The sequence below is a fragment of the Bos mutus genome, chromosome 15 (genome assembly GCF_027580195.1).
Source record: "Bos mutus isolate GX-2022 chromosome 15, NWIPB_WYAK_1.1, whole genome shotgun sequence".
Taxonomy (NCBI): Eukaryota; Metazoa; Chordata; class Mammalia; order Artiodactyla; family Bovidae; genus Bos; species Bos mutus.
Genome location: NC_091631.1, coordinates 73,765,028 through 73,774,148, shown reverse-complemented (window position 1 = coordinate 73,774,148; position 9,121 = coordinate 73,765,028). Strand labels below are relative to the sequence as shown.

Genomic DNA, 9,121 nt, shown 5'->3' with positions numbered 1-9,121 from the left:
TCACTGAAAATGTGAGAGCAGCAGGATCTCTCCAAAGGGGCTATGACTTGCTTGGAACTGCATTGCATTTGGGGGAAATTGTCATCTCTAAATACTGTATTCTCATTCACGAAGATAATTCATTTCACTATTATTTCAGCTCTTTCTTATGCTCTTTGATGGAGTATTTAAGGGCTCATTGGTAAAGAATCCACCTGCCATTCATTGCAGCAGAGACAAGTTCAGTCCTTAGGTCAGGAAGGTCCCCTGGAGAAGGAAACGGCAAACACTCCAGTATGCGTGCCTGGAGAATTCCATGGACAAAGGAGCCTGGTGGGCTACAGTCCATGGGGTCGCAAAAAGTCAGACATGACAGAGCGACTATGACTCACTCTCTGAGAGGAAAGCTACTGATTTTGGTATATTGATCTTATAATCAGCAAATACTGAACTTACTTATTTCTTCTAAGAGTCTGTTGATTTTCTTCTACAGAAACAATCATGACACTTGAAAATGACAATTTGGGAACTTCCTGGTGGTCTAGTTGTCAAGACTCTGTGCTTCCACTGCAGGGGGTGCAGGGTTGATCCTGGTGGGGGAACTATGATCCCCTATGCTGTGCAGCATGGCCAAAAAAGAAAATAACAATTTTATATCTTCCCACCCAATCCTTCTATTTCTTAGTGTTTTTTCCTATCTGATAACATTGGCCTGAACTTCCAACATTATGAACATTGTGATAGCATATATTATTGTATTGTTCCTAATTTTAAGGTGAATGCCTTCAAGTTTTTCCATGTAAAAAGATAAATACCTTTCTATCATGTTAAGGGAGTTCCTTCCTATTTCTAGTTGAAATCATAAATAAGTATAAAATGAATCTTATTCTGAACCTGTTGAAATGTATTTCATTCTTTAGTTTGTTAGTATGGGAAATTATATTAATCGATCTTTCACATAGAAATTTCTCCTTGCACTCTTAAGAATTAATCATAATTAGCCACAATGTATGTCATTATTTAATCATTACAAAATTCAGGTAAGCAATACAGATTCTTGCATCTTTGTTCACAAGTGAGGCTACTTTTATCAAGTTTTGAGGTTAGATGTTAAATAGTTTCAGAAAAGGAGTTGGCAATCTCATCTTTCTTGAAGGAGGGAAATAATAAAGCTAAGGTTGCAAAGTAATAAGACTGAGAAGTTTTTAAAGTGGAAATGATTACCAAAATTACTATTTGTTCTTTTAAAAAGTTACTAAAAATAGAAAAATAATCAGTTGCCCACACACTCCAAACTGCCCAAGAGAACTCCATTGTACACTTTTGTTCTCTCACAATTATTAAGAGCAGACCCTTTCATTCTCAAAATGTCACTGTTGGGCAATAAATCATCTATAGGTTGAACCTACAAGTGACATGAGTGTGTTATTTAGTTGCTAAGTTGTGTCTGACTCTCTTGCAACCCCAAGGACTGTAGCTGGCCAGGCTGCTCTGTCCATGGGATGTTCCAGGCAAGAATACTGGAGTGGGTTGCCATTTCCTCCTCCAGGGGATCTTCCCAACCCAGGGATGGAATTCACATCCCCTGCATTGCAGGCAAATTCTTTTCCACTGAGCCAGCAGGGAAGCCAATCTGGGTTTAGGTCACACATTAAGTCTTTAACTTTGGTATTTTCACCTAGCCTCTCTGAGTTTCAGAGAGTTCCATCATTAGAACGGATATCATAGCATTTACCTCCCCAGGTGCTTTGAAGAGTAAATTGTATAAGCAAGTAAAAGTTTAACTTCTAAATAAGAGCTGATTTTAGTACCAACCATTCCCAGCAATCCACAGATTGGAGCAAGGGTTCTGGCACCCAGGTCAATGCAAAAAAATTCCAAAGCCATCCTGACTAGAAGCAGGAAAGTGTGTATGAGGCTATAACACTGTGAATGCCAAAGAATGTTCAAACTACTGCACGATAGCACTCATCTCACACACTAGCAAAGTAATGCTCAAAATTCTTCAAGCCAGGCTTCAAGAGTACGTGAACTGTGAGCTTCCAGATGTTCAAGCTGGATTTAGAAAGGGCACAGGAACCAGAGATCAAATTGCCAACATCCGTTGGATCATGGAAAAAGCAAGATATTTCCAGAAAAACATCTACTTCTGCTTTATTGATTATGCCAAAGCCTTTGACTGTGTGGATCATAACAAACTGTGAAAAATTCTTAAAGACATGGGAATAACAGAACACCTGACCTGCTTCCTGAGAAATCTGTATGCAGGTCAGGAAGCAACAGTCAGAACTGGACATGGAATAATAGACTGGTTCCAAATTGGGAAAGGAGTATGTCAAGGCTGTATATTGTCACCTGCTTATTTAACTTATATGCATCATGCAAAATGCCAAGCTGGATGAAGCACAAGCTGGAATTAAGATTGCCAGGAAAAATATCAATAACCTCAGATATGCAGATGACACCACCCTTATGGCAGAAAGTGAAGAGGAACTAAAGAGCCTCTAAATGAAAGTGAAAGAGGACAGTAAAAAGTCTGGCTTAAAATTCAACATTCAAAAAATGAAGATCATGGCATCCAGTTCCATCACTTCATGGCAAATAGATGGGGAAACAATGGAAACAGTGACAGACTTTAATTTCTTGGGCTCCAAAATCACTGCAGATGGTGACTGCAGCCATGAAATTAAAAGACACCTGCTCCTTAGAAGAAAAGCTGTTACCAACCTAGCTGCTGCTGCTAAGTCACTTCAGTCGTGTCCTGCCGGTGCCAGCCGGCAAAGTCGATCAGGTCCCGAGAACGTGCATGGCGCGGCTGAGAAAGGAAACTACAGCAAAAGAATTCTACAACAAAGATGGGGTCGAGAGGTTCAGACATGTCTCCACGAAGGGATGCAGTCTGACCATGACTTTATTCAGCATCTTATATTTATACAGGAGAGTGTGAGAAAGACAAGACAGCATTTTTCTTGGTTGACCTATACATCTTACAAAAAGTCACAAGAAATCTTGAGAGCATGGGAATGGCACCCTGTTATTATTTCTTACACCAGATAACATTTCCCTGTGTGTGAGAAGTTTGTCCAGAACTCCAGGTGTCTGCAGTAAATAATCGTCTAATCTCTGGGGTGGCGGGATAGAGAGCTATGTTTGCAAGCAAACCCTCAAGGACTGAGGCAGCTCCCAGAGCTGTGTCCTTCAGGCAAAGGACCCCGTTCTCATGGGCAGCTCCCTGCATCTCCCCCTTTCTTTTTATATAGGCGCACACTTATGTTCCTTTAACCACAGACCATTTCCATAGATGGAAGCCTTTATCATCCATAGATCATCAGTCAGTTTTTTAATTAAACAAGGTGCAAGAAGCAAAACAGTTTCATTAGTGTATATGGGAATGGACTGACCCTCCCAGTCCACGGGTTGGAGAAGGGGAGGGTCGGGCAAATAAGCCCAGTAAACACTTGAATATTCTTCAGAGTGTGCAGTATTAATCTGATTTAAGATAATTAATAAGGTTATCAGGAAGCTTAAAGGCGATATTGGATCGCCCTGCACAGCAACACGATTCTGTGCCTCTCACATCAATGCCTGGAGTTGTTGCTGAGATGGTAATTCATCATGCTCTTGAATCATCAATCTCCTCATCTGGTTTACGAGAGATTGTCTCCGCCGTGCGTACCAACCTTTCTGGCAGCCAGCGCGGCCCTTCGGCATCCTGTGGGAAAACACAAACATACCCTCGTCCCCAAATTATTACTGGATCTGGTCCATACCATTTTCCCACAAGTGGGTCTTTCCAAGAGACTTTAGGTCTTATTGTTTGCACATCAAAGTTCCAAAATTGCTGTGCTGCTGAATGGCCACATATATCCAATTGTAAAAAATTTAGAACAAATAAAGCATGGTTTAGAGGGTTGGAGGGGGTATTGAGATACAATTCCCCCTTCTTTAGTTTTTGCAATTGATGTTTGAGAGTTTGATGCGCCTGTTCAATGATTCCTTGACCTTGAGGATTATAAGGGATACCCGTTTTATGTGAGATAGACAATTGCATACAAAATAGTTGAAAATTTTTTCCAGTGTATCCTGGACCATTGTCTGTTTTTATGGTTTTAGGGGTTCCCATAACAGCAAAACATTTAATGCAATGAGCTATGCAATGTTTGCTAGCCTCTCTGGATTGTAGAGAGGCATGTAAAAAGCCGGAGAAGGTGTCAATAGTAACATGAACAAATTTTTGTTTACCAAATTCAGGAATATGGGTAACATCCATTTGCCATATGTCGTTTGGCAACAATCCTCGGGGATTAACTCCATAATGGGGGATGCTAAAAAATTGAGGACATGTTTGACATTGCTTAACAATCTGTCTGGCAGCTTCTCGAGTAATGCCAAATTGAAGTCTTAAGCTATTGCTGTTTTGATGGTGTAAGCTGTGAGAAGTTTTTGCCATTTGTTCCAATGAAGGAAATATCATACATGTAGCTTCGTCAGCTAAAAGCATTGCCTCGTGCTAAAAGTCCAGGAAGTCCAGAGTGAGCACAAATATGACCAAAATAGCATTTATTAACTCTGGAGCAAATTAAATGTTGTATATCACGAAAAAGAGTTTGAATAGTAGAATTCAGGGTACCAATAAATGGAACAGTCTCAATAGTGTTTAAGGCTCTTATGATATACTGACTGTCAGAATATAAATTAAATGGAGCAGAGATTTGTAATAGAGCCTGAAATACGGCAAATAGTTCTACTTCTTGAGCAGACTTATAATTAGTACGCCAGGCGGCAGTATTGTCCTGTATAATCAGACTAGCTATTCCATTAGAAGAGCCATCAGTAAATACAGTTAGGGCGTCGGCAAGGGGCTGAGAAACAACAATTTTGGGGAAGAGAAATTGGTGATAGTGAGCAAATTGCAAAATTTTATCCCTTATCCCGCTTTTGTTGCTGATACAGTACTTCTTTGACTGTCTTTCCTTGTAATGCCGCGGCCAAAGTTATGCCTTGAACGTACAAAGGGCCGATATCGGCACAAATCCGTACATAATTGGATAAGCCTCCCTTTTTTCTGTAAGGTCTCAGGGCAGCTTGACAAGCCGAATTGGCATTCTCATAAGCAAGCTGTTTAGCCAACACCATTCCTGCCTGCTCATCCCCTATCATTTTACTAACTGCCTCAAGCAGGCGGGCAACAAAATCGATATGGTTCATCTGGCCCCTGGCGAATTTTAGGTAAATCTTCAGTCTTTTTATCAGAATTTGGAAGTTTTTTCCATGCTCGTAGAGCCGCAGCACTAATCTGAGGGTAGGCTCCAGGCAAATAATTAAGTTGATTATTAGTGTCTCGATAATCTCCCTCTCCCACCATCATTTCATAAGTGGTGTTCAGTCCCTGTCACCGATATCGGCTGTGATCCCACACTGCTCAGCAAACTCAGATTTCCATAGTAAATAATCTCCTCCAGATAAGCAAGCCCAAGCAACCTTTTTCCAATCATTAGGTGGCAGATTTTGGTTTCCTAAAGCCTCTATAATAGCCTGAGTAAACGGCGCAGTTGGGCCGTATTGTGCACAAGCCATTTTAAACTCTTTTAGTTGCTTAAAGGGCAGCGGTTCATAATACCTCTGTGTTGAGCATTTTCAAATACTGGATAGATTCCTGAAAACCCAGGAATACGTACTCCTTCTTCATTAGCTCGCTTAATCGCTTGTTGAAGAGGAGATAATAATATCTCACTTCTAATTATTATGTTTTCACCGGGCAAAGAAGCAGGGATGGATATAAGCTCTCGCGGTTCTACGAAAGGCGGAGGTGGATCGAGCCCAGCAAGAACCAAGGGAGGATATGCTAGAGGCACAGGCTGGCTGGAGTGGGAGTCTCCCTGTGCATCATTTTTTACTGCTATAACAATTTTCTGAATTAAATTCTCCAGCTGTTCTTCGGAAAGCCCTGAATGCTTTAATTCCCCTTTTCCTATAGGGGGTTGCATGCTAACCATCATCTCCCAAGGCATATCCTCTCTATGGTACTGAGGCGCTTGCTCATTTAACTCTTCCTGTTCATCAGAGCTTAACACATCATCATTCCCTCCAGCCTTACAAGCTGTTCCCTCAGGCACAGCATAAAGTGGCTCAGGCGGAGGGGCAGAAGGCTCTGCAACTTCGGGTTCTCTGGAATCCCTGAGGGCCATTTGAATCTTATGTCCTTCATGTTCAGGATCCAGACAGTCTCTTATCAGAGTCCACAAAGAGAAAGCATCCACAGGGACACGATTGGTACCATGTAAGGAATAATATGTCTGCAATTGTTTTCCTACTTTCTTCCAAGTTTTCAGACTTACTGTTCCTTCCTCTGGAAACCAAGGACAAACTTCTTCTACAAAAAGTAAAAACTTCTCTAGCTGTAACTTATTTACATGAATTCCCCTACCGTTTAACATAGTTTTCAACATATGTACAAATAACTGGTGGCTATTGCCTTGTCCCATGATTTATTACTCTCGACAATAACACTCCCTGCCCTTTACTTTAATTAATTAGGAATTCCTCTTTACTTACCTCAATCTTGGCAGGCAGCGGCTGTCGTCGCGCTCCGATTCCCAAGTCCCTGTTCGGGCGCCACCTGCCCGTGCAAGCCGGCAAAATCAATCAGGTCCCGAGAACGTGCACAGCGCAGCTGAGAAAGGAAACTACAGCAAAAGAATTCTACAACAAAGATGGGGTCGAGAGGTTCAGACACGTCTCCACGAAGGGACGCAGTCTGACCACGACTTTATTCAGCATCTTATATTTATACAGGAGAGCGTGAGAAAGACAAGACAGTTAGCATTTTTCTTGGTTGACCTATACATCTTACAAAAAGTCGCAAGAAATCTTGAGAGCATGGGAATGGCACTCTGTTATTATTTCTTACACCAGATAACATTTCCCTGTGTGTGAGAAGTTTGTCCAGAACTCCAGGTGTCTGCAGTAAATAATCACCTAATCTCTGGGGTGGCGGGACAGAGAGCTATGTTTGCAAGCAAACCCTCAAGGACTGAGGCAGCTCCCAGAGCTGTGTCCTTCAGGCAAAGACCCCGTTCTCACGGGCAGCTCCCCACAGTGTCCAACTCTGTGCGACCCCATAGATGGCAGCCCACCAGGCTCCCCGTCCCTGGGATTCTCCAGGCAAGAACACCAACTTAGACAGCATATTAAAAAGCAGAGACATTATTTTGCCAACAAAGGTCCATCTAGTCAAAGCTATGGTGTTTCCAGTAGTCACGTATGGATGTGAGAGTTGGGCTATAAAGAAAGCTGAGAGCTGAGAAATTGATGCTTTTGAACTGTGATGTTGAAGAAGACTCTTGAGAGTCCCTTTGATTGCAAGCAGATCCAACCAGTCAATCCTAAAGGAAATCAGTCCTGCATATTCATTGGAAGGACTGATGCTGAAGCTGAAGCTCCAATACTTTGGCCACCTGATGTGAAGAACTGAGTCCTTGGAAAAGACCCTGATGTTGTGAAAGACTGAAGGCAGGAGAAGGGGACGACAGAGGATGAGATGGTTGGATGGCATCACCGACTCAATGAACATAAGTTTGAGTAAACTCTGGGAGTTGGTGATGGACAGGGAGGCCTGGTGTGCTGCAGTCCATGAGGTCGCAAAGAGTTGGACACAACTGACTGAACTGAACTGATAACACTATGAAATAATAGACAAAATACATATTGGTGTCCATCCCCAGTTCATGCCACAGAGCTCCTAAAACCCTTGTGATCTGCTAAATAAGGGCATCAGTAACATTTTTTTTTCTAATATTTGATATCTGACCCTTGACAATAATTTCTAAACCCTTTGTAATTTCCTGAGTGATACAAACTTTTGTTATCATGAGGCAACTCTGGGTGGGCTCCTGGATGAGGCCTGGTCACCAGAAAAACCAAAGCATGATTATAAACTTAGAATTTTCTGACCCATCCCCAAACATACCCCATTCTCTTGAGGAAGGAGAAGGAAATGAGTCACAGATCAATCATACCTATGTGATGAAGCCTCCATTAAAATCTCCAAAGGAAGGGGTTTGGAGAGCTTTCGGGTTGGTGAACACATCCATGTCAGTGTACCCTAGCTCCATGGAGACAGTAACTCCTGAACCTAGGGCCCTTCCAGTCTTCTTGACCCACGTATTCCTTTCATCTCTTTTTCTGTCTGTTCATCTGCATCCTTTATCACGTCTTTTAATAAACTGGTAAACATACCTGTTTTCCCTGCGCTCCATGAGCCATTCTAGCAGATGATTGACTCTAAGGAAGGAGGTCTTAGGAACCCCTGGTTTGTAGTCACATTGGACGGAAGCTGTGGGTAACTTCAGACTTATTACTTAGGCTTGGTATCTGAAGTGAGTGTGTGAAGGCTGGGGCAGGGGGAGAATCTCCTCTGGATCTGATGCTATCTCCAGGTAGATCATGTCGAATTGAGTTAAATTATAGGCCAGCTGTTAGAGATGCAGGTTCAGTCCCTGGGTCAGGAAGATTCCCTAGAGGAGGGCATGGCAACCCACTCCAGTGTTCTTGCCTGGAGAATCCCACGGACAGAGGAGCCTGGTGGGCTACAGTCCAATGGGTTGCAAAGAATTACACACAACTAAAGCGATGGACTGTGAAGAAAGCTGAGTGCTGATGCTTTTGAACTATGGTTTTGGAGAAGACTCTTGAGAGTCCCTTGGACTGCAAGGAGATCCAACCAGCCCATCCTAAAGGAGATCAGTCCTTGGCGTTCATTGGAAGAACTGACGCTGAAGCTGAAATTCCAATACTTTGGCCACCTCTTGTAAAGAGTTAACTCATTGGAAAAGACCCTGATGCTGGGAGGGATTGGGGGCAGGAAGAAAAGGGGATGACAGAGGATGAGATGGCTGGATGGCATCACCAATTCAATGTGCATGAGTTTGGGTAAACTCCGGGAGTTGGTGATAGACAGGGAGGCCTGGCGTGCTGCGATTCATGGAGTCACAGAGTCGGACACGACTGAGCAACTGAACTGAACTGAACTGAAAGTGATGCACACTTCTTCTTCTAATAGGCCATCCACCTGGTGTTGCTTCTTATGGGGGGAAGGCCCCTACACATCTGGCGTCAGAAGTGCTGTGAGTGTGGTAGTACA

At 42.7% G+C, this 9,121-nt stretch overlaps 1 pseudogene; it reads right to left on the bottom strand.

Annotated features, from left to right (window-relative positions):
- Positions 1 to 4,899: 4,899 nt before the first annotated feature.
- LOC106701595 (endogenous retrovirus group K member 7 Gag polyprotein-like) lies at positions 4,900 to 6,464 on the bottom strand (annotated as a pseudogene).
- Between the last annotated feature and the right edge of the window lie 2,657 nt (positions 6,465 to 9,121).